This window comes from Phyllobates terribilis, unplaced genomic scaffold, assembly GCF_046119375.1.
Source record: "Phyllobates terribilis strain yellow unplaced genomic scaffold, ASM4611937v1 Scaffold_11__3_contigs__length_659146591, whole genome shotgun sequence".
Classification (NCBI taxonomy): Eukaryota; Metazoa; Chordata; class Amphibia; order Anura; family Dendrobatidae; genus Phyllobates; species Phyllobates terribilis.
In genome coordinates, this window is record NW_027362771.1 from 447,822,101 (window position 1) to 447,849,208 (window position 27,108).

Sequence of the window (27,108 nt, forward strand, 5' to 3'; positions counted from 1 at the left end):
TGAAATGTGCAAAATGGCAACACAATGTAACATATTGTATCCTCAAACCAGTAAACTAATTATTACATTGTCCATTTCCATAAACTTTTGAAGCTGTAACCAGTGCAATCACTATTAGTTTAGACCTTACTTGATCAATGGTCATTTGAGATAGTGCACAAGCTTCCCGCTTTTTGGTCTACCTTCTAAGCGACAATCAAGTTGCCCAATGACAGGAGAAATGCAAAAATATCTAAATAACTTTATAAATAATTTCTAGACTTTCTTTCACTTTAATCAGCTCATAAAACTCATGTCATTACATACCAATAAGGTGGAGAGTTTCCGAATCTATATCCCTTATGCAAAGCAAGAACAACTGTTGATGTTCTTATGGCTCACTTTTAAAGTAACCCCACCAAGGTTAAACGTCTATATTCCCTTTATGTGGCTTCTTTCTACTGTTGAGGTGAAATTCTGTGAGGACATTCTAGAGAAAGAAACTTTCATAAGTTCTTCTGGGTCACAGGAGACGGAATTGATGTCATGTTCTCATTAGGATTGTGAATTAGGCCAAGGACTTTCGCTTTCATCTTTGCTTTCTGCATTCATTTATCTTTGCTTATTGCATTTTATCAACATTTTACTTTTACTGTCTGCTTTGCTTTGAAATTTTCTCTAAAAGAGTCATACTAATTCTTATCATCTCTACGGTTTTTAAGAGTGGAAATTGAAAACAAGTATGTTCTGTGCCACACAATATAAGAATATGGCTAGCCTTTATATATGTGGATGTTTTCAGGTCTAGAACACATACATTTGCAACTTACACATTTGCTGTATAGCTTATTAAACTTTGTAGATTACCAACTTCCTAGAAAGGCGGTGGTGGTCGTGGTAGTAAGTGGGGGGTATTCAAGTTGGGTAACATTATGAAGACTATTTCTTTATCAACTGTAGACTCCATGCTTGCTAAATGATCCAATATATCTTAACTCTGGTATCTTGGTTGAAACAAGTAAGAAAGGGAAAATGTACATATATGATTTACTCAGCTTCAGGCAGTACATAATGGTATAATGTACAAAATGTACATGATTGCATAGTTCTGTGTATAATTGAATAAAATTATAATTTTTTAATTCTCTCAGTTTTTATATTAGAAAAGTCATTTGAACAAAATCCTATCCCGCTGTTAGGGTATGCAAACAAGGAGAAAAAGGCGATCAAAAAAGTCCTCATAAACTATATTCTATGAAAATAGAAAATGTATTTAATAAATAAAAGATTCAAAGATATATGTGACAATTATAGGGACAAATGACACGTAACCCATGTGCACATGCAAACAGGACCTGCGGTTCACCCAGTAAGCAACCAGTTGTATAAAGCTACAGGTAAAAAAGCATATCATAAGAGCCAATCATTTTAAGCACCTATGATCCATACCACTGCATAGTTGTACCGATGCATCTGTAAATATTGTTAGCATAATGCGCAGGGTCCATATATACCTTTGATAAGGGGATCTAGGGATAATGTAGACAGCTGAGTGGGTGCACATCCGCCCCAACGTGCGTTTCAGTGAGCCTTCATCAGGAGGGCTATACTTGTCACATATATCTTTGAATCTTTTATCTATTGAATACATTTTCTGTTTTCATATGATATAGTTTAAGAGGACTTTTTTGATCGCCTTATTCTCCTTGTTTGCATATGTTTGATTGTTAGCGATTTGTCCTCTATCTCTAGTCCATGTTGTACCCTACTAAGTGACTGTTCATCCCAACAGTGATCTTACCATGCTCATGTTCTGGTGGAATATTATATTATTCGGTGTTAGGGTATGTGCACATGGCATCCTTTAGACACTGGCACAACCACTGTGTTTATAAAGGCAAAGCCACTCCAGAAAAGTGCAAGTGAAAAATGGATAGGTCACTTCTTTAAAACGCTTCAGGAGTTCCGAACCCTGAAGCGATTTAAAAGTCATGACATAAGACAAGATGTGCACAACAGACCTATGTTCATTTTATGAAATGCTTTTGTGGCATTTTTCAAGGCAGATTTTGTGCGGAAACTTCCTGACAAAGGTAATGTGTGCACACACCTTTAATGGAAACTTATCGCCTCTTCTGATGTGTCTTGCTTTCTGCATTCTTTATGAAATATTTTTTTTTTACTGTTTTACTTTGTGCTCTTCTTCTGCTACTCCTCCTACAAATTTATGAATAAAGTGACAACAGGATGTTACCATTCTTCCGATCAAAGAGTTGTGTCACTATAATGTCTGACCTTTCCTCATAGTGTCATCAGTGCCAACGGACATGCCTATTTTGCAAAGGGAATTTTCACAACGCTTGTGAATTATTCTTAAATTTCTATGAAGAATAATAGAGACACAGTACTATGCAGAAAAAAACTCTAGAAAACAGACATGTTTGCAAAATCCTGTCTTCTAGTTATAAAAATATAACATAAAATCAAGAAAATATCAGCAGTGTAGTAGATAATTTTGCAGCTTTAATCAGAGATCTATGCACCAAGCCGGTACTTGGGAGTATTAAAACAAGAATTATTAAGAACATTTATCGGGGTCAAGACACGTAGGCCATGTGTATTTTATAACTACTTGCTTTTTTTTGGTTTCAAGAAGCATTATTAAAGTTTGAATTTTTAACTTCTACAATATTTGCGGATACTAGATTGCTTATTACATGTATCATTGTTCTATTTTTTATATATAGCCAAAGTAAGTGTTTGCTACAATATATAATAAAACCAAGCAACAAGACTGATTATCACAAATTGACACATTATTTTACATTACTTATTAAAGTGTCTAAATATTTTTTGCAGCACCTGAGATCATCAGTACCTGCCCCCAATGGGGGCTAAAAAGATAATTTTCTCATCTTACATATGCGTGGATTAATCAGGGCCAATTATATAAGCCATTTAAGCCATCAGTATATTTTTGAAGTACTGTAGGGTGCTCACACAAACACAGAGAGAATATACAAACTCTGTACATATTTTGTCCTTGGTCAGATTCTAACACAAGATCCCAGTGCGGCAGATAATTATAAGTCTGGTCATTGTGTCTCCATGCTGCCCTACACTTGCTGGCATTTAACCATATAAATGGAAGTCTTTTCCCATTTTTGTATATCCTTTTTCTGATCTACGCTGAAGACAGTAAACAAATCCTTTAATATTTGGAAATAATTGCAATCGGTGCATCTTCATGATAAGGCTTTCCATTGGAAAGGAGCAAAATCACATTTAAAGAAGTTGTCCAGTACTTTATATTACCCTCCCAATGTATCCCCTCGGGGCCACTAAGGATTTTTGTAAATACCTTACTTTGCTTTATCTGCCTCTGAGCGGCGCTATCCTTCGCTGCTCACAGGCATCACGTGACCCCATGCTGATGTCAGGACAAGTGAGGAGTGACTCAGCGCTGGAGTCCCCACGGTCGCTGCTGGGTTGTCGGCAGGGTTACCCCGTGCGTCACACCAAGCGTCCACCGAGCGCTTTTCCAATGAATGGGGAGAGGCAGAGCGCGTGGTGGATGCTGGGTGTGAAGCGGGGGTAACCCCGCCCACAGCCTGGCATCCACCGTGGAACGCAGAAGACAGAGATCCCCGGCTGCTGCCAGCACTTGTCGTGACATAAGAGCCGGCTGCAGCTAGGGGTCACGTGATGCCTGTGAGCGGCCAGTGATAGCGCCGCTCACAGGCAGTATCTGCAACGTAAGGTAATTACAAAAATCCTTAGGGGCCCTTGGGGGATACTTTGGGGGGGGTAATATAAAGTACTGGACAACCCCTTTAATATTTGATATCAGTTTCAACTGTCTAAAGCAGATTTATGGAGTAGAGGAGGTATAACGCATATCACTCTCAATGCTCTTCTCCACGTACTAAATTTAATTTTCCAGTCTTTGTTCTTGCATGCGTCCTATTTATTCTGCTTACCATCTTCTTTTTCATAAAAGGGCATGTCAATAAATGTTACTAAGTTACAGCCAGTGAAAAACAACTCCTTGATACACTATTAATAGAACATTGGCGTGATATAGATTTCTGTCCACCTTATGCTAACAAAAATTGCTTATGGCACACGATGACGGATGCTTATTTGTTTCCACTTAGTTCAGTGTAATAGAGCCAGATCTGAAATATTGAAAACAGGTTTATAGATACTGATATTGGGATAGAAGCAGCTTGGAACAATTTCCAGTCTCAGTTCTGTTTCACTCATACTGTAGCAGTCATTAGTGTACTGCTAGAGAGAAGGGTCATGAGGACAACTATGTTGCTTCTGGGTTGTCTACAATCCTACTTAGCGTTGCCTTGATCTTAGCAAATTAAGCAATTAAAAAGTAAAAACTTATCAAAGCAGGTGAGTAAATTAGCAGCAAATCATTTCTGGCCATTGTCATAGTCATCGGGTTTACAGAAGTCATAGTTGCAACTAAGTCCTTTGAGCTACAGCACTATTTGCCCCCAACCTTCTACACCGTCTGTTATTTTTGTTATATATGAAGCAAATAGGTAAATGTAAGTTGTATTATACTTTTTTTTATATATCATGACAGCACATCATGTTGGCACCAGTTAATTAGCAGCATTTACAATTGCTACTTTTTTTAGTCCTGGAAAAGATGCAGCATGTTGATGTTTTCTATAAGACTATAGATTATCATTATTATTATTGCATTATCTTTACTTTTGGTAGCTGTTATGGTGCACAAAAATGACAATTATGAATTAACCCCATATCTACAGATGGGTGGATCACAAACTTCAAATTCACCTATTCGCACCGATTTTCCCCAAAATATTTGATTTGCAAAGAAGTTATTTTCTGCAAATTTAAAGAAGTTGTCCACTACACCTCCCTCTCATATCCCATGTTTGGCCCCAGATAAAATAAAAAAGCTTATACTCGGCACTCGCTGTCCCAGTTCTCCTGTGCGGTTGTTGTGACACGTGTGCTCGGTGCCCAATTAGTGCTAGCATCACTGTCCCTGCCTTCATATGAATTGAACATGAAGGCGGGGACAGTGATTCCAGTGCTGATTAGACACTGGTCTCATGTGTCACAACAACCGTACGAGAACCCCGAGACCGCAAATGTCAACACCACTGGAATGGCGCCATGAGAGGTAAGTATATGCTTTTTTATTTTATCGGGGCCTAATGTGGTCTATATTTATATTTACATTATATTATGACATTTGAGTGTGTATATATATGCACACATATACAGTACAGACCAAAAGTTTGGACACACCTTCTCATTTAAATATTTTTCCATATTTTCATGACTAAGAAAATTGTACATTCACACTGAAGGCATCAAAACTATGAATTAACACATGTGGAATTATATACTTATCAAAAAAGTGTGAAACAACTGAAAATATGTCTTAAATTTTAGGTTTTTCAAAGTAGCCACCCTTTGCTTTGATGACTGCTTTGCACTCTCTTGGCATTCTCTTGATGAGCTTCAAGAGGTAGTCACCGGAAATGGTTTTCACTTCACAGGTGTGCCCTGTCAGGTTTAATAAGTGGGATTTCTTGCCTTATAAATGGGGTTGGGACCATCATTTGTGTTGTGCAGAAGTCAGGTGGATACACAGCTGATAGTCCTACTGAATAGACTGTTAGAATTTGTATTATGGCAAGAAAAAAGCAGCTAAGTAAAGAAAAACGAGTGGCCATCATTACTTTAAGAAATGAAGGTCAGTCAGTGCGAAAAATTGGGAAAACTTTGAAAGTGTCCCCAAGTGCAGTTGCAAAAACCATCAAGTGCTACAAAGAAACTGGCTCACATGAGGACTGCCCCAGGAAAGGAAGACCAAGAGTCAACTCTGCTTCTGAGGATAAGTTTATCTGAGTCACCAGCCTCAGAAATCGCAGGTTAACAGCAGCTCAGATTAGAGACCAGGTCAATGCCACACCGAGTTCTAGCAGCAGACACATCTCTTCAACAACTGTTAAAAGGAGACTTTGTGTAGCAGGCCTTCATGGTAAAATAGCTGCTAGGAAACCACTGCTAAGGACAGGCAACAAGCAGAAGAGACTTGTTTGGGCTAACGAACACAAGGAATGGACATTAGACCAGGGGAAATCTTTGCTTTGGTCTGATGAGTCCAAATTTGAGATCTTTGGTTCCAACCACCATGTCTTTGTGCGACGCAGAAAAGGTGAACGGATGGACTCTACATGCCTGGTTCCCACCGTGAAGCATGGAGGAGGAGGTGTGATGGTGTGGGCGTGCTTTGCTGGTGACACTGTTGGGGATTTATTCAAAATTGAAGGCATACTGAACCAGAATGCCTACCACAGCATCTTGCAGCGGCATGCTATTCCATCTGGTTTGCGTTTAGTTGGACCATCATTTATTTTTCAAAAGGACAATGACCCCAAACACACCTCCAGGCTGTGTAAGGGCTATTTGACCAAGAAGGAGAGTGATGGGGTGCTACGCCAGATGACCTGGCCTCCACAGTCACCAGACCTGAACCCAATCGAAATGGTTTGGGGTGAGCTGGACCGCAGAGTGAAGGCAAAAGGGCCAAAAAGTGCTAAGCATCTCTGGGAACTCCTTCATGATTGTTGGAAGACCATTTCCGGTGACTACCTCTTGAACTCATCAAGAGAATGCCAGGAGTGTGCAAAGCAGTCATCAAAGCAAAAGGTGGCTACTTTGAAGAACCTAGAATATAAGACATATTTTCAGTTGTTTCACAGTTTTTTGTTAAATATATAATTCCACATGTGTTAATTCATAGTTTTGATGCCTTCAGTGTGAATGTACAATTTTCATAGTGAAAATACAGAAAATTTTTAAAATGAGAAGGTGTGTCCAAAATTTTGGTCTGTACTGTATATATATATATATATATATATATATATATAAATATATATATATAGATTGTGAGCCGTAATGAGGACAGTGATCATAATGTCTAAAGTGCTGTGGAATTAATGGCACTATATAAGTGAGAAAAATAAATAAATATACATATCAATCTATGTATATTAGGGAATGGGGATTCAGGCAAAGCAGTGGATAGCGTTCACACAGACTGTATGGTTTGGTCCAAACATGCAGTTTTATTGCTTTCGTAAAACTCCATGGGATTGAAACACAAAACCGCCTCTTCTGGGCACAAAGGTATAACAGAAAATAAGTAGATCATTCAACAGGAACATATGTCAGTGTGGGTTCACCTGAACAGATTACAGTCCTTTCTCCTCGAGCAAAATTTATACACAAGAGGTACAGTCCTACCAGTTTCTGTATCATCTTCAGCCAGAGCTTCAGGAGACTCCAGCTTCAAATTGAAGTGTTCAACTCCATGTAAAGTTCACAATGATCAGGCTGCAGCTTTCACACATTACTCTGCAGCATCAACACACAGACTGCTCAGCTTTCCTAGCTGATCCGTGCAGTCTCCATTCAGAGAGAGACTTTGGCTTGTCTCTCTCTCTCAGCTTCAGCTCATTTGATCAATCACTCACCAGCTTCAACAAACACTGCTCAACCCCCCAGTAGACTGACAGAAGGTGAACCCATTTCCTGGCACTTCATCAAAGCTAATCAGGTGCATCTAATCAAGACCTGTAGTGCTAGGATTTAACCCATTCCTACCTGGCTTTTCTACAATATACTGCATATATATATATATGTATATACAGTTATATGAAAAAGTTTGGGCACCCCTATTAATCTTAAGCTTAATGTTTTATAAAAATTTGATATATGTAATAACTGTTGGTCACAGTAATGTTTCTGCCTTGAAATGAGGTTTATTGTACTAACAGAAAATGTGCAATCTGCATTCAAACAAAATTTGACAGGTGCATAAGTATGGGCACCTCACCAGAAAAGTGACATTAATATTTAGTAGATCCTCCTTTTGCAAAAATAACAGCCTCTAGTCGCTTCCTGTAGCTTTTAATGACTTCCTGGATCCTGGATGAAGGTATTTTTGACCATTCCTCTTTACAAAACAATTCCAGTTCAGTTAAGTTTGATGGTCGCCGAGCATGAACAGCCCACTTCAAATGATCCCACAGACGTTCAATGATATTCAGGTCTGGGGACTGGGATGGCCATTCCAGAACATTGTAAATGTTCCTCTGCATGAATGCCTGAGTAGATTTGGAGCGGTGTTTTGGATCATTGTCTTGCTGAAGGATCCATCCCCTGCGTAACTTGAACTTTATCACTGATTCTTGAACATTATTGTCAAGAATCTGCTGATACTGAGTGGAATCCATGCGTCCCTCAACTTTAACAAGATTCCCGATGCCGGCATTGGCCACACAGCCCCAAAGCATGATGGAACCTCCACCAAATTTTACTGTGGGTAGCAAGTGTTTTTCTTGGAATGCTGTGGTTTTTTTGCCGCCATGCATAACGCCTTTTTGTATGACCAAACAACTTAATCTTGGTTTCATCAGTCCACAGGACCTTCTTCCAAAAAGAAATTGACTTCTCCAAATGCGCTTTTGCATACCTCATCCGACTCTGTTTGTGGCGTGCTTGCAGAAACGGCTTCTTTCGCATCACTCTCCCATACAGCTTCTCCTTGTGCAAAGTGCGTTGTATAGTTGACCGATGCACAGTGACACCATCTGCAGCAAGTTGATGCTGCAGCTCTCTGGAGGTGGTCTGAGGATTGTGCTTGACTGATCTCACCATTCTTCTTCTCTGCCTTTCTGATGTTTTTCTTGGCCTGCCACTTCTGGCCTTAACAAGAACTGTCCCTGTGTTCTTCCATTTCCTTACTATGTTCCTCACAGTGGAAACTGACAGGTTAAATCTCTGAGACAGCTTTTTGTATCTTTGCCCTGAACAACTATGTTGAATAATCTTTGTTTTCAGATCATTTGACAGTGGTTTTGAGGAGCCCATGATGCAACTCTTCAGAGGAGATTCAAACTGGAGAACAACTTGCAAGTGGCCACTTTAAGTAGCTTTTCTCATGATTGCATACACCTGGCTATGAAGTTCAAAGCTCAATGAGGTTACAAAACCAAAAAAAGTGCTTTAGTAAGTCAGTAAAAAGTAGGTAGGAGTATTTAAAACAAGAAAATGATAAGGGTGCCCATACTTATGCACCTGTCAAATTTTGTTTGAATGCAGATTGCACATTTTCTGTTAATACAATAAACCTCATTTCAAGGCAGAAACATTACTGTGTCCAACAGTTATTACTAGAGATGAGCGTTGTTCTACTCGAACTGTTCGCCAATCTCAAATTCGAGCTGTTTTGGGCGGTGTTCGAGCCGTTCGGCGAACACGAACAATTTGAGAAAAATTCGGCTGTTCGAGGTTATGTTCGATAACTGTTCGTGCACCAAAATCATAACTGGACTTTTTCTCAGTAATGATGAAAATTAATGTTAATACGCAGTTTGAGTGTACAGCGGGGTGGGGGGAGGGGCAAGGGATGGATCTCTGCAGGAACAATGAAGATCTCCATTTTTTTTTCTCTTTCCCGCATTTGCAGTGGGGAGGTGCAATCTGTCAGCCTATCAGCAGCGCACACACGGAGCGAAGTGCTTTTTTTCACACAAGCAAGGGCATGTGTCATTGGCAGTGTATGTCACATGTCCTTGCCCTATAAGACCAAGCCATTTTCCCCGTCGCCACCATTTTCTCACTGCTGCAGCTGCGTGTTAGACGGCACCGCTGTTGCTGTGTGCGCTATACCTTGTTAATTTCAAGCCAATTTTCGCATAAATCTACAGATAGCTTGGGAGTAGGGAATAGTTGTGATTGCAGTCCTTTTAAGGACTAGGTTACAGCATTTCCTACGACTTTTATCAGGCAGGTCTGTGCTCTTAAATAGATAGATTGTGGGAGTAAAGACTAATTGTAATTGGAGTCCTTTTCAGGACTAGGTTACATCAGTTCCTATCAGTTTTTGCCAGGCAGGTCTGTGCCAGTGCTGTGCAAGTTTTTTTCACAGCATTTGGCTGAATCTAGCAAAGCTAATCCTTTTTGGCCTATTGCAGAGTGTGTTAGTCAGTGGAGTAGCCTATCTGTGTTGCAAGATATACCACCTGTGTATAGAATACCAATTTTTTTACTGCACCTAGTGAAGTAAAATCTTTTGGGCATAGCATCATTCTATTAGTCCATCTATACTGACCTCCATCAGGTTGCAAATTGAATATAATTTTTTTCTGCATCTAGCTCTGAAAAAATATTGGGCTTCTAGCTGTGTGTGGGACTTGTTCTATTAATCCATCTATACGGACCTCCATCAGGTTGCAAACTGAATATATTTTTTTCTGCATCTACCTCTGAAAAAATATTGGGCTTCTAGCTGTGTGTGGGACTTGTTCTATTAATCCATCTATACAGACCTCCATCAGGTTGCAAACTGAATATATTTTTTTATGCATCTACCTCTGAAAAAATATTGGGCTTCTAGCTGTGTGTGGGACTTGTTGTATGAGTCCATCTATACTGACCTCCATCAGGTTGCAAACTGAATATATTTTTTTCTGCATCTACCTCTGAAAAAATATTGGGCTTCTAGCTGTGTGTGGGACTTGTTGTATTAGTCCATCTATACTGACCTCCATCAGGTTGCAAACTGAATATATTTTTTTCTGCATCTACCTCTGAAAAAATATTGGGCTTCTAGCTGTGTGTGGGACTTGTTCTATTAATCCATCTATACAGACCTCCATCAGGTTGCAAACTGAATATATTTTTTTCTGCATCTACCTCTGAAAAAATATTGGGCTTCTAGCTGTGTGTGGGACTTGTTCTATTAATCCATCTATACAGACCTCCATCAGGTTGCAAACTGAATATATTTTTTTCTGCATCTACCTCTGAAAAAATATTGGGCTTCTAGCTGTGTGTGGGACTTGTTCTATTAATCCATCTATACAGACCTCCATCAGGTTGCAAACTGAATATATTTTTTTCTGCATCTAGCTCTGAAAAAATATTGGGCTTCTAGCTGTGTGTGGGACTTGTTCTATTAATCCATCTATACAGACCTCCATCAGGTTGCAAACTGAATATATTTTTTTTCTGCATCTACCTCTGAAAAAATATTGGGCTTCTAGCTGTGTGTGGGACTTGTTGTATTAGTCCATCTATACTGACCTCCATCAGGTTGCAAACTGAATATATTTTTTTCTGCATCTACCTCTGAAGAAATATTGGGCTTCTAGCTGTGTGTGGGACCTGTTCTATTAATCCATCTATACAGACCTCCATCAGGTTGCAAACTGAATATATTTTTTTCTGCATCTACCTCTGAAAAAATATTGGGCTTCTAGCTGTGTGTGGGACTTGTTCTATTAATCCATCTATACAGACCTCCATCAGGTTGCAAACTGAATATATTTTTTTCTGCATCTACCTCTGAAAAAATATTGGGCTTCTAGCTGTGTGTGGGACTTGTTCTATTAATCCATCTATACAGACCTCCATCAGGTTGCAAACTGAATATATTTTTTTCTGCATCTACCTCTGAAAAAATATTGGGCTTCTAGCTGTGTGTGGGACTTGTTCTATTAATCCATCTATACAGACCTCCATCAGGTTGCAAACTGAATATATTTTTTTCTGCATCTACCTCTGAAAAAATATTGGGCTTCTAGCTGTGTGTGGGACTTGTTCTATTAATCCATCTATACAGACCTCCATCAGGTTGCAAACTGAATATATTTTTTTCTGCATCTAGCTCTGAAAAAATATTGGGCTTCTAGCTGTGTGTGGGACTTGTTCTATTAATCCATCTATACAGACTTCCATCAGGTTGCAAATTGAATATAATTTTTTTCTGCATCTAACCCAGCCAATAGTTTTGGCCTAATACCACAGTTTGGCCACTCAGCTCTGCTCGGTTCCCATCCATTGTTTTTTTGTGCAAACAACTCCAGAGTTGTGAATTAGTTAACCACCAAAATGAGTGGAAAAAGGCCTGCTGCTGGTGGAAAGGGGAATAGGCATGTTGGGAAGGGGAAAAAAGTTTGTGTCCGTGGGGTAGGTGTAAAAGCAACAGTAACATCTGCAGAAGAAAGACCATCTTCCAGCCAAACTAAAATGTCTACTTCTTTTAGCGGACAATGTGATAAGATCCCTTTCTTATGGCCACGCCAATCGCTACAAATTCCAGATGAGGCACAAAAACAGCAGGTGCTTCAACGGATATCAAGTGCTCCTTTAAGTGGGCTCTCCTCCACATCAACTTCAACATCACAAATACTCCAGTCCTCAAAGGTGTCACCCCAATCGCACTTGCTTCCTCACAGCTCCCAAATCTCCAGCTGCCCGTCTGAGTATGAGGTAGAACAGATGGTTGAGTCTGCAGAGCTGTTTACTCATACTATAGCCTGGGAATCAGAGGTCGACTCCAGCGCTTCTGTGAATCCAGACGAGGAAATGATCTGCACTGATGCCCAGAATCTTTATAAGTCAGATCCAGGACCAGACGCAGAAGGTTCTGACCATAATGTAGACTCTCAGTGCCAAACTGTAACTCCTGTTGGTGGAGACAATGAGGAAGACGATGATAAGACTCAAATACCTGATTGGAGCGACAACTTTAGTTTTTTGTCAGGGCAGGAACAGGTTGGCTCTGAGGACGACGGGTGTGATAACGCACAGGGTGATGATGATGAGGTTGGAGATCCCACTTACTGTCAACCCACAGTCAGGCAAGAGATGAGGTCAGCAGAGGAGGTGGAGGAAGATGCTAGTGACGACGAGGTCAGGTTGCACCTTCCTGGACAGAGACGTAGTACTGGAAGCACGTCAACAACTGCATCCTCAAACACAACTCTGCCTCTCACCACAAGTCGTGGTGGCTCTTCAGGTCGCATGCATGCTAAGCCTTGCATAGCCTGGGCATTTTTTCAGATCGATAAAGATGACCCAACTCGTGTTATCTGTAACATTTGTCAGCAAAAGCTAAGTAGAGGCCAAAAAATACATAGTTTGAGTACTTCATGCATGAAGCGGCACATGGACATGAAGCATAAGTTGCAGTGGGAAGCTCAGTGTGCTACAATGCGGCCTAGCCGGCCGGGCCAACCGCCGTCTGCCATATCTTGTGCATCCGCGGCCTCTTCATCCTCTGTGACTGGGGGGACAGCAGTCACACCTGTTTTGGGGCACAGACCTGCCACCTCTTTACCCGCAACAGCCAGCGTGATTGGCAGGTCATCATTTTCTTTGGAGGTGGTAACACCAGCTGGTGTTGAGCGCTGTCCGACATCGATAGCACCACCTTTGGATCAAGGCAACCTAACATGTCCGCCTGCATCTTCCTCACAGACCGGCAGTTTGCCGGGGACACCCTTATCAACCCCGTCTAAGCACAATAGCCAGCCCTCGGTCCCTCAGATGTGGACAAGTAAAAGACCATTTCCTCCTAGCCATGAGAAAGCTAAGAGGTTGAATTTCACCATCTGCAAGCTTTTGGCTACAGAAATGCTGCCTTTCCGCCTGGTGGACACAGAGGATTTTCGAGACCTTATGTCCGTCGCAGTGCCCCAGTACCAGATGCCCAGTCGGCACTACTTCTCAAAGAAAGGTGTGCCTGCGCTCCACCAGCATGTCGCACACAACATCACCGCTACTTTGAGAAACTCTGTGTGTGACAGGGTGCATTTCACCACAGACACTTGGACGAGTAGGCATGGACAGGGGCGTTACATGTCGCTGACTGGCACTGGGTTACTATGGTGACAGCAGGACAAGGGGCTGCTGTCCAAGTCTTGCCGTCCCCACGAGTTGTGCGTCAATCCTCTTTATGTCAAAGTTCCTTCACTGCTTCTGCCTCCTCAACCTCCTCTCGGTCTTCCACCTGCACCCAAAGCCTGTCTGGTCATGCGACAAGCTTTCTAACTGCGCAGAAGGGATCCTGCACACCTCCTTACTATGCTGGCAGTAGGGCTCAACGTCATCAGGCGGTTTTTACATTGAAATGTCTGGGAAATGTGAGTCACACAGCTGAGGAGTTGTGGTCAGCTCTGGAGAACCAATTTCATGAATGGTTGTCTCCACTGGACCTGAAACCAGGGAAGGCCGTGTGCGACAATGCTGCAAACCTGGGTGCGGCCCTTCGCCGGGGCAATGTCACACACGTGCCTTGTATGGCTCACGTGTTGAACCTGGTTGTCCAGCAATTTTTAGCCCACTATCCCAGACTAGATGGCCTTCTGCAGAGGGCACGGTCGCTGTGTGCTCACTTCCGCCGTTCGCATCCCGCAGCTCAGCGACTTACATCTCTACAGAAGTCGTTGGGCCTGCCACTTCACCGGCTAAAATGCAATGTGAATACCTGGTGGAATTCAACTCTGCACATGTTGCAGCGACTGTGGCAGCACCGACAAGCCCTGGTGCAATACGTTCTGATGTATAGCCTGGGCCAACGAGATTCAGAGGTGGGGCAAATCACGCTGGATGAGTGGTCTCAGATCAGGGACCTATGCACCCTTCTGCACGGTTTTGAAATGGCGACGAAGATGTTTAGTGCTGACGATGCCATTATCAGCATGACTATTCCGGTGATTTACATGCTGGAGCACATGTTAAACAGAATTCGGAGTCAGGTGGTGGCACAAGAGGAGGTGGAGGAAGTAGAGGAGGAGGAGTTGTATGCGGAAGGGCTAACATCTGCAAGGTCCAGACGGTCGGCAGCACCAAGGCGGCAGGCATGTGAGGGTGGGGGAGATGGTTTTACCAGGGCGCATGGTAGCAGCCAAACTAGTGAGGAAGGTGCAGGAGCCCAGGAAGAAGTGGAGGACGAACTGATGGAAGACTCATCAGATGAGGGAGACCTTGATCACATTTCTGTTGTGCGAGGTTGGGGGGAGAGGACAGAGGAAGGAAGCATGATTGTTACCTCGCCACCAACACAACAGGGACTTGGTGCTCCTGGATGCGCAACACACATGAGAGCCTTTTTGCTGCACTACCTGCAACATGACCCTCGAATTGTGAGAATTAGAAATAATCCTGACTACTGGGTTGCCACACTGTTAGATCCCCGGTACAAAAGTAAATTTGCAGAAATTATTCCTGCCATAGAAAGGGATGCACGCATGCAGGAGTATCAGCAGAGACTGTTGCAGAATCTTACATGTGCTTTTCCACAAAATACCAGTGGTGCACGTAGTGAATCTCACAGTTCCAACTTGCCAACCGTGGGACCGTCAAGTGTTCAGCACTCAAACCGTAACAGAACCACAGTATCTGCTGGTAACATCAATTTTGCGGAATCATTTCACCACTTTTTTAGCCCATCCTTTGCAAGGCCACAGGAGACAAGAAGTCTGACACATAGTCAACGCTTAGAGACGATGGTACAGGAGTATCTCCAAGTAAACATTGAAGCCACGACTGTGTCACTGGACCCTTGCTCTTTTTGGGCTTCCAATCTGGATAAATGGCCGGAGCTAGCCACTTACGCCTTGGAGATCTTGTCATGCCCCGCAGCCAGCGTTCTGTCTGAACGTGTGTTCACCGCTGCTGGTGGTGTGCTGACAGATAAGCGCACGCGGCTCTCCACTGATAATGTAGACAGACTCACGTTCATAAAGATGAACAAATCATGGATCCGAAACGACTTTTCTACCCCTGTGTCATCCTGGGGAGAGTAAAAGCTAGATGATTGGTTAAAATCACCCTACCAACCATTTTAAGCTTTCAAATTACTAATCATGTTTATCTGTATCTTGGCTGGAAAATAATTTGGGCTTTGTAGCAGTGTGCAGCACTGATTCTATTAGGCCATCTATAATAAGCTCCACCAGATTTAAAATTACTAATCATGTTTATCTGTATCTTGACTGGAAAATAATTTGGGCTTTGTAGCAGTGTGCAGCACTGATCCTATTAGGCCATCTATACTAAAGCTTCACCAGATTTAAAATTAATAATAATTTTTAGCTGCATCTAGCCCGGAAAATAATTTTGGGGCTCCGAGATGCGCAAGACACATAAGTGCCTTCTTGCTGCACTACCTGCAGCATGACCCTCATATTGTCAGAATTCGAAGTAATCATGACTACTGGGTTGCCACACTCTTAGATCCCCCAAACTTTTCGATCAACCTTTTCATTTTAATAAAGACCAAAAAAATGGTCATTTTTGAAATTATAAGCATTAGCAGGTTGTTAGAAACTGAAAGCAAACAGTTTTCAACTCAAAACTTTATTCTAGGTGATGTTACATTTTCACATAGGACCCCTTGTTCGAAAGGAGCTTCTGAACTCTCTCGTCCATTGAATTTGTCAGGTTTTGGATGGTTTCTGCTTCAATTGTTTTGCATGAGGACAGAATACCCTCCCAGAGCTGTTGCTTAGATGTGAACTGCCTCCCGCCATCATAGACACTCCTTTTAATGATGCTCCAAAGGTTCTGAATGGGGTACAGGTCAGGGGAGCATGGGGGTCACACCATAAGTTTGTCCCCTTTTATGCCCATATCAGCCAGAGATGCAGATGTTTTATGTGCAGCATGAGATGGTGCATTATCATGCAGAAAAATGATCTTGCTGTGAAATACACGGTTCTTCTTCTTGAACCATGGCAGGAAGTGCTGTTTGAGAAAATCCACATACATTATGGAGTTCATCTTTAGCGCCTTCAGGGATCCTAAAGGGGCCGACAATCTCTCTCCCCATGATTCCAGCCCAAAACATTACTCCACCTCCTCCTTGTTGGCGCTGTAGCCGTGTTTGCGTGGGGTGTCCATCAACCAGCCATCCTCCACTCCATCCATCTGGACCATCGAGCGCTGCACGGCACCCATCCGTGAACAAAACAGTTTTGAAATCAGTCTTCATGTAATGTTTGGCCCACTGGAGCCGTTTCTGCTTGTGTGAAGTGGATAGAGGAGGTCGACAGGATGGCGTATGCACAGCTGCAAACCTCTGAAGGACCCTGCATCTTGTTGTTCGGGGGACGTTGGAGGCACAAGCAGCTTCAAAAACTTGTCTGCTGCTATGACAAGGCTTTTTTGCCGCTGCTCTTTCAACCTGACGTAATTGCCTGTAGGAAAGAGTCCTCAATTTGCCCTTATCAGCACGCACACGTGTGTACTGTGAATCAGCTACATACTTCTTGATTGCCAAGACACTTCATCCTGATCATCGCACAATGTTGATTGTAGTCATGCCTTGACCTACACACTCCACAATTTGTTGCTTCTCAGCAGCCGACACATTCTTTTTCTTTCCCATTTTGGCAGAAAATGTAGGCTGCTTAATAATGTGAGACAACCTTCTTAAGTAGTCTTGCCTTTCATTGGACACACCTGCCAAACTAATTAGCACAGGTGTCTGCAATTGCTTACAGTGATATAAAGAGCCCTGACACACATCACCATCAATGAGTTTAACTGACAAACAAACAAATTCTTCCCTTATCACTCCTAAACACTTTTTGCATAATAATTTGGAACGCAGTGTACATGTGCTTTTCCACAAAACACCAGTGGTTCACGTAGTGAATCTTACAGTTCTAACTTGCCAACCGTGGTCTGTATGGAGTTGTTCAAATATGGGCCCAAAATTAAGATAACATAGATGGGAGAGGTCTCTATGAATAGGAATTCCTAAGTATTTGATGCCCTGTGAGGGCCAGGCAAAGGGAAAGTTGGACTGGATGGAATCCTATATGGATTTGGGGAGGGAGACATCAAGGGCCTCAGACTTCGCTGCATTGATTTTAAAATTTGACCATGTAACAAAGTGATCTATTTCAGCCATAACAGCATGGATGGATATATGTGATTGAGTGATATATACTAGGACATCATCAGCAAATAGAGAGCACTTGTACTCGGTGCCTCCCACCTCAATCCACCTAATATTGGGGTTATGGCGAATTGATGAGAGCAGGTGCTCCGTCACTAGGATGTATAAGAGAGGGGACAGAGGACATCCCTGCCTTGTCCCATTGGTGATTGTGAAAGGTGATGAAAATGTTCTGATGCACCCCCTGGGCCTTGGGACACCCGGAGCCGGACCCTTTTTGGTGGATGCTGGTGGTTGTAGTCTTCGTGGCGGCGACCCGGTTCCATGACTCAGGGTGGTCAAACCAGTGGCGGAACTATTTATGTGGTTTTGATGTTTAAATGTCCGACTACGCCACCCGTGGATTGCGGTCAGAGTGAACCGCCGCTGCAGGGCAGACCGCTGAGGCTGGTGTTGTCTGTGCAGCAGAGCATAGCATAACTCCCCACGGGAGGAGTATAGCCTCAGGGCAGTGTATGCGGAGGATGGGGGTGATGGTGCAGGGCAGCAGCAGTAACGACACGGAGTCAGTGATGCAGTCCAGGGCCTTTACTCACAGTTCTTATTATCCAGACCACGTCTGCAGGTAACATCTGCCCACGTCGTACTGTGCTCACCAGGTGAGGGGCTCAGACAACTCCCAGATAACTTTGGAGCGCTTCACAGGACCCCCTTTGTGTGTCCTTTGTCTGGCCTTTCTTACCAACCCTTCTGTCCGGCTGCCTCGGGCCTCCTCTTGGTAAACTTGGCGCCAGTTTCCCTGACCCTATGTGGTGCCTTCCTAGCGGGTGTAGCGAGGGGCTGCGCCACATAAAATGTCACAGCCTCCGGTTTCTAGCTGAGGGTCGTTTCCTGCCTCCACTAGTTTCGGGGACCGGTCTCCCCCTTTGGCCTGACCCCTCCACGCAGGTGGATTCGGGCGTGCGGTGGCGGCTCGCCCGTCCGCACCCCTGGGATCCCTTCATTCCTCGTTCCTGGAGCCTTCTCCACTCCTCTTCCTTCCTTCTCCCTCTTCCAGGCCTGGGCCTCTGTTACTAGGCCCGCCTCCGGAGCAGAGCTCATGCAGAGCCCCTGCTCCCTGCCACTTCTGCTCAGACTTCTCTGCACTGAACTAAGATGGTGCCCACCTTTTATACTCCCTTCTCAATGCACCCAGGAACTGCTTCCTCCCTGCTCCTGCACTACAGGGTTCCCCTTCCTCAGTGTTCCCTCCCCCCACTCCAGCCAGGGACAGGGACTGTCATGCCCATCTCAGAGGCATATTGGTCGCCCTGCCCCACGGCAATGTGGTGTAATGCATGCAGGTGTCAGGTCCTGATCCACACTCCATCCTTACCTGAGAGTGAGATATCACACCTCTGGGTGAGGTGCAATACCTCTGTAGCAACCGAGCCCTCAGGGTGCTACAGTTCCATTTATCTTCAGCCTAGGTGACGTATTGTGATACAGGGCCGTGATTTTGGCTATAAAAGGGTCCCCTAGACCCCTACCCCAAGCTTTTTAAGAGAATCATATATGGCGTGCCAGGAGACTCTATGAAATGCTTTCTCAGCATCCAACGAGAGTATCTAATTACAAATTTTATCTGCATCTAGCCCAGGAAATACTTTGTGCCTAGTAGCAGTGTCTGCTAGTCAGCGGATTATCCCGGCTGTTAAGCAAGCTACACCACCTGTAGTTTAGACACTTAATTTTTTCAAAGGAAATGCTTCGGGACCATGGGATACTTAGTGAAGAGCATCAGGAGGCACCCCAAGGCATAGGGGCTGGGACTGGCAGTAGGATGCCTTGCGGTGGACAGCCGAGCTCGATCCTTATAAAAGCTTTTTAACTGCAGCAGCTTTAGTGGACGCTACTGGAGCTGGAATTATGCGGCTGCTGGCATGAGACTTGCCCTCCAATAGATCCTTGTAAATGGATTTAAAGTGTATTCATTCAAATTAGAGAGACAATTTAAATTAAAAAGCTTAGAGCTGCCTCCACCACAGGGGGGCTCGCTCGACCCACCAGCGGACAGGCACCAGTATTGGGAGAGGGGGGCTGGCCATCAGGGTTCACCGCGGCTCTGGCACAAACCCGGAGACACGGAGGTGGCACGGGCAGGAGCGGACTGGCCGTGTCGGCTTCTCACTTTTTGGATTTTAGAAGGGCATGACATGCCTATATCTGTGTCTCCCCCTCCTTTTACTCCTCCACCTCTTTTATTTTCTCATGACTATATGTACTTGTCACTTTTCCATGTGTTAGTTATGTCTTCTGAGCAGTTTGTCAGCTTTTGGACACCTTTGAAGGTGTTTTCTATGTGTTTCTATGTGTTTTTGTTTGCCTGCCATTGGTTTTAACGGTGTTCGAAGGTGTTCGACGAACAGTTCGACGAACAGTTCGGCGAACACACGGGTGTTCGACGAACCGAACCGAACTCGAACACTACGGGGGTGGCTCAACACTAGTTATTACATATATCAAACTGAAATAGCTGTTGCAAAAACACCAATTTTTATAAGACATTAAGCTTAAGATTAATAGGGGTGCCCAAACTTTTTCATATAACTGTATATATATATGTATATATATATATATATATATATATATATATATACATACTGTATTTATATAACCCCTTCAATAATTGCAGTACATGCACGTTATTTTTGTTCATATCCATGCATCACACTTTGATGAATCCTTGAGTGGTGTCATAAGGACAAATGGAGTTTATATGTAGATTCATAGCAATGTATCCATTGTGCTAATCTGTACACAGATCTCACCTATTAAAATGGAACTCTACAGTGTATAGAATAATGAAGAGGGTCTGACATTCATTTATTCTATTCCTTCCAAAAAGATACCTTTCGTTGGCTATAATGGTTTGTCGGAAATCCAGTGAGCCCTCGCTAAGCAATGACACTCTGATCAGTTTATACTATGTTGTGTTTTGTCAGCTGTGAATAATAGCATTTCTTGATACGTGAAATACCCAAAGGATTCTGCAGCTGTACACCTTTCATTAATCGTATGCACCACTGTTCAAGACAAACACTCCATAATGTCTTACAGGAAATAGGGGTTAAGACGTGTTAAATCTTTGATAAATACAAGTCACTATGGATCAAGAAACATTTGAAATCACAGTACTCTAGCCAAGGATCATTTTTGTAGCCAATAGTTTATTTTATGGCAATTCCCAAAGAATATTTCAACATCAGAACAGAAAAAATATTACAGGAAGGAATTATTATTTAAGTACATAGAATTTCAAAATACAAATTACAAATGCTTTGGTTATTTCTTTCCTCAAGAGGGTTTGCTGAACTTTGGGAGGATTTTCCTGTGATTTTGATATTTGGAAAAAACTTTAAAATGTAAAGACTTGACGTGCCATTTCCAATTTGAAAATTGTACCATTAAATTAATAAAATCACTACAGTGTGTCTTATTAAAGCTAAAAATTCCGAAAGCTATTGAGATAGGTCTGGTTACTACAGTTGAATGGTACAGAAAATGTGCTTAATTGTAAGGTAGTACATCGCAACTCCCATATTATTATATATCCATTCAAATGCTCCATTCTAAAGTCTTAGTGGAAGCTATATTTCTTTTTACCCATAAATATATCTATTCTTTTAATCTTTTCTTATACAATATATAGCCATCAATGTAAAATGAATGGCATTTGTTGATTTATTTAATATACAGCAGTTTTATACAACAACACAATAAAAATTGTTATAGTTGCAAAAAATGTGCCATTAATATGAATGAATACGCCATTACCAATGACGAAATGACCATTTTAGATGTGCCTACTATGCAACTCCAATTTTTCACTATATACAAGTTTGGTATCACTATAATTCTACAGACCTGGAGATTCATATTCACATGTCATTTTTACTAAACAAAGCATATCATTAAGACAATTGTGGAATTGTGTTATTTTCGCAATTTTACCGCACTTGGAATTTTTTCAATTCTCCGATACATTGTATGGTTGACTGAATGGCGTCAATCACAACTACAACTCGTACCATGAAAAAAATAGCCCTCACACGATTATATTAACAGAAAATAAAAAAAATAAATTGCCATGTCTCAAAGCATGCCATATAAATAAGAAGGACCATATCTCTTAAAAAGTATGGCCGATTTTAAAAAAATACTCATGGGAGCTGTTGGAACAAAATAAGAGTAATCTGCCACTTTTAGCTTGGCGACAGCATAACCTTTAAAAAATATTCTTAAAATATTGTACTGTATTTCCTAAAAATGCAAAAAATAATACTGGTGAGGGCTTCGAAGCTAAAGGAAATATTTAAACTCTGAACATAATGGCCCCAGTTAATCAAGTGTTTTCACTAGAAATCTGGCTTAAAACATTAGAAAGTCATAAAATGTTCAGTAAGATTTGTGGCGAGTCACATGGAGGCACAAGCTACTTTTCAGATGCAGCTGACTTATTAAAAAGGGTTGGTGCACCCCTTAAGGAATGAGGCACGTCTGACTCTTAGACGCCCCCTCAACAAGACCTGCGGGAAGAATGATGAATCGGGGCCAATATTTCCAGCCTTGGGATCCCTTCAATTCCTTGTTTGATATATCTATAACTTAATACTTAGACTTAGGCCCTCTGTGTGAAAGCATGTGGTGCTCCATACAGAACCGTATTTGACAGACTATAAGACGCACTTTTTTCCTCCAAAATTTTGGAGGGAAATGGGGGTGCGTTTAAAATAGTCTGAATGTTGGGAGGGCATAAATATATATATATATATATATATATATATATATATATATATATACATACTGTGGTGGGGGAGCGGTAGTGACTGAGGAGCGGGCACAGGAGGCAGAAGCTGCCTGCTGCAACCTACACTGTCTCCGCTGCTAAAGAAAATTAATATTCACTGCTCCCCACGCTCATGGGCATGGGGAGCAGAGAATATTCATGGTCCTTATTAGTCGGAACACAGCGTAGCCGCAGCGTGGCTCCTACTGCTGCTAGACAATCGCTGGTGCCCACTATTAAAGTGAATGAATATTCACCCCTCTCCACTGCCATGGGAGTGGAGAGGGGTGAATATTCATGCCCTTTAATAGCGGGCACACGCGATTGCCCGGCAGCAGGAGCCGCGCTGTGGCTACGCTGTGTGCCAGCTATTAAGGAGCATGAAGTCACTGCTCCCCACGCACACAGTCCCGGCGTGGGGAGCAGTGACTTTTCCAGTAGCTGATCTCACCTTGTGAGCCACGCATGGTAGTGACGCCATGCGCGGCTCATATGGCGAGATCAATGTGGACAGACAAGACGCAGCGCTGAAGGAGAGGGAAGGAAGGTGAGTAGGAGTGATTATTTTTTTTAATGGGCAGCGTGATGGGGATTAGGGGGGCCATGCATACCAGGATAAGGTTGAGGGGTCCATGCATACCAGGATAAGGATGAGGGGTCCATGCATACTAGGATAAGGAAGAGGGGTCCATGCATACCAGGATAAGAATGAGGGGTGCCATGCATACCAGGATTGGGGATGAGGGGTGCCATGCATACCAGGATTGGGGATGAGGGGGCCATGCATACCAGGATTGGGGATGATGGGTGCCATGCATACCAGGATTGGGGATGAGGGGGCCATGCATACCAGGATAAGGATGAGGGGCCTATGCATACCAGGATAAGGATGAGGGGTGACATGCATACCAGGATAAAGATGAGGGGTTCCATGCATACCAGGATAGGGATGAGGGGTGCCATGCATACCAGGATAGGGATGAGGGGTGCAATGCATACCAGGATAAGGATGAGGGGTGCCATGCACACCAGGATAGGGATGAGGGGTGCCACGCATATCAGGATGGAAGGGTGCCATGCATACCAAGATAGGGTTGGAGGACACATATAATAGGAAGGGGGGCATATAACAGGATGGGGATATTAACAGAATTGAGGGACATTACCCCTATGCCAGTGTCAGCAACAAACCCCCTCCCCCTTAACAGTGCATTGTGACCACATTTTTTGCTTACATTTTTTTTCTATTTTCCTCCTCTAAAACCTAGATGTGCGTCTTATAGTACAAAAAATGCGGTACTCTCCTGTGGAAATAATTCTTAGTGGAGAATAAATTGGTAATGCAGTGGAGAATGCAGTTTGTTATTTTGTATTTTGTTGTATTCATATAGAATCCATCGGATGCCACATAACAGATCATATTTCTATGCTGTACACATGCTGAATATTGAACACACTACAACTTGCACTACACTGCCATACTATATCATAGCATGTTCATATTTCATACCTTTGTACAGAATTTCTACACATAATTGATGGGTGCCTAAGCTTCTAAAGTTTCACTAATGACACTTAAGACTTATCAAAATATTCTTGAACTCGACAATAAATTTTACTTGATATGAGATATTAATTTATCAAAATAAAACATATTAAATATTTAGAATATTTCCTAACAATTCTAATCTGCTTATTGCAAAGGAACAGGTATTATTTAGATGACAGTTTCAGAAAACAAAGACTTCCCGGCAGAATAACTGGTACTGTCAGGTCAGGAGGCTTCTACTATCAGAAAAGACAGCTGTATTCTAGGGAGGAAAGAGTGAAGTTGAAAGCCTGAGCATTAATAAATATGTTTTTGGCATAATACATTATGACTTGGATGCATTTTTAATGTCTGGGAGCATAGCTGATTTATAGCACGTACATCTAAAGCTGTAGCACACATAGTTCGAACTAATAAATAAATGACAGGTAACTTGAATTAAAAGTATTATTCATATGACATTACCAGAATTTAAATGATGTAACATGAAATATATTGTCAGTCACTAGTGCCGATGAAGAACTTTGCAGTTTTATATTTAATCTTAACCTGGTAACTACAATAGAATTTTTTAAAAGAAAGAAAAACTAGGAAATAAATAGAGATGGATGAATTTATTTTAATGGATTAAATTCTACTCAAATTTTACAAAAATTCATATTCTCCAGAATTTAGATTTCTTTGTAATTCGCTCTACCAAATTCAGCAAAATGGAAGTCAGCTGGCTGACATTTTTGCTGATCTGTAGAGGGCTGGAAAAGGTTAAAAAAAAGCCCTAAAACCACACTTCTCAGGCAACCTCCACTTCTCACTATCCCCATATGGTCCTTGCCAACCACATGCACTGAAATCCATGCACCTGTGATGTGTGCTGCGACCTTATGATGAGCACTTTAGGAATTCAGGGACATCACAGGCTTAGCCTCGGCCAGTAGTCTCAGCCTAACGTGAAGATGCCTGAAGTTTCAGTGCATGGTGACGGTAAGAAGAGGGACCAAGAACCATATATGGGACAGTGAGCAGCAGATATGAGTGGTGAGAAGAGTATTAGTTTTTCTATTTTGTACATCTTACGTTTATTATGCTCTGGGGTCTCTCGAGGGGTTGGCCGCGATCCTAGTTCAGTTACAATTTTTGCAGTAAATGCATAAGGATAATGTCTCCATATACTTTTTCTGCTAATTTTATGTTTTATGCACTTCTGCGTCAATTCCTGTACCCTGGCACCAGCACTGTTGTCACAGCCATCACTTGCTCCTTACAATCTTCTGCTTCTACATTTCTTATCAGCCCTTGTGCTGGGCTGCAAGCCAGCAGTGAGCAGAGATCCTGTAACTTCACCTAAATCCTCTGACTTCTGACTCCTCCCTCAGTTACACACAACATCAGCACAATCTGCTATACAGGACATTGTTATGGGAACTCAAAGTAATATGCAAAGCAACTGAACAGCAACCCTGGCAATAATGATTATCCCCTACTCCTTCTCACTGATTAATTGATGTATGGGGAGAGATATTAATGTATGTATGTAATAGAGGGAATAAAACAGGTTGTATAATACATGGGAGAGCTGTGTTTGCCGGGAGACCTGTGTCTGCAGCTGCATGTACAAGAGCAGTGTGAGCTCTGCAGAATAGCCCAGCCCAACCACACATCAAGCTCAAATGGCAGTTTCCAGAGCCTTAATCTCAGGGAGATTTTAACATGTCATCACAGGAAGTAAGAGGATTCTCCGCCAGAGATCATGTGACCAGGAAAACAGCTCATGTTATAGATGGATTTGGGAAACCAAGGTATTTAGTAAAGTACTTATCTATGGAAGCTGATTTACATGAAAGCGACTGGGAAAATAGTGGCCAACCCCTTAAATTTTTGCTTCTGTCTTATTTTTCATCTAATACTACATAATGAATACTCCCATTTAAGAGCAAGTCACAGTTACTATACAACATTGAATTCTATAACGTGTGCTGCCCATCTTATATAGTCTTTATTGCCAAGCTCTGTACAGTAAGTTGTAGAAATCTGAATACTTTCTAACTACATGATAGGAGCTCAGGTAAGCTGTTAGGGGTATATCTGTTGACTATATACAGTAATAAGTAGCCCAATTGTGAATGTGGCTCTGTACTGTTGTAGAGGGTTGCATAATAGTAAAGTATAATACAAGGGTTGTGTGGTCATCTTTTCCATGCAATAGGTCGTGGAGAGATAGTACTACACACTAAGCCGTACAGTTGCCAAGACAAATATACTCCGGGCAAGTTTTGTGCTTATGTTCTATTCTTCCTCTTTTGGGCATATTGAGAACAGCCCCCCCCCCAAAAAAAAACTACAGAAAAGTGGTCTATAACTGATACACTTATGCGCCGATTTATCAAAGAAATTTTGACAGAATTCTGGCATAAATTGCTTTGAAAAGTTTCAAAATATTGGAGCAACTCGGAGTTTCGCAAACATTTTGCCACTTTTGGCGTTTTCTGCCAGTTTCTACCAGCTACGCCGAAATGTGAGGAGCTGGGAGGATCTGGAGCGTAACAGGGGCACGGTGGGTGAGTAATGCCAGGGGCTGTCTAATTCAGGGTGAGCTGTGGTTTTCCTTACACCAGAAATCTTACCCCAGTCAGTGACAAAATCTTGATGATTCTGAGCCATAATGTATATCCCTTTTGGAGTAGGGTATTTTATTCCAAATTTTAAAATGGCAGAAGGTAAAACAGATAAAAGAACAACCATCATATTGCATGTAACTTTCACAAGGCCATGACTGCTGTTTCCTGGAAAAAGTAAAATCAATGACAGTTGAAATAAAGCACACACAGGGGTTTTCTACATGGAAATTAAGCAATTAGTGCTGCTAAATGTCAGCTTTCAATGTTATCTTTCCTGACTCCAGAAATATCAGCAGCTTAGGCTGTCAGTTTGCATTCTGTAAGGAGGTTTTTGAATGCGAGTGAAATGTTGTGTTGTTACTCGCTTGTAAGTCAA

General features: G+C 42.2%; 1 protein-coding gene across 7 annotated transcripts in view; it reads left to right on the plus strand.

The window, feature by feature from the left end:
- Positions 1–27,108, plus strand: part of NTRK3 (neurotrophic receptor tyrosine kinase 3) — an 874,029-nt gene that overhangs the window by 560,897 nt on the left and 286,024 nt on the right. The window lies entirely within an intron of this gene.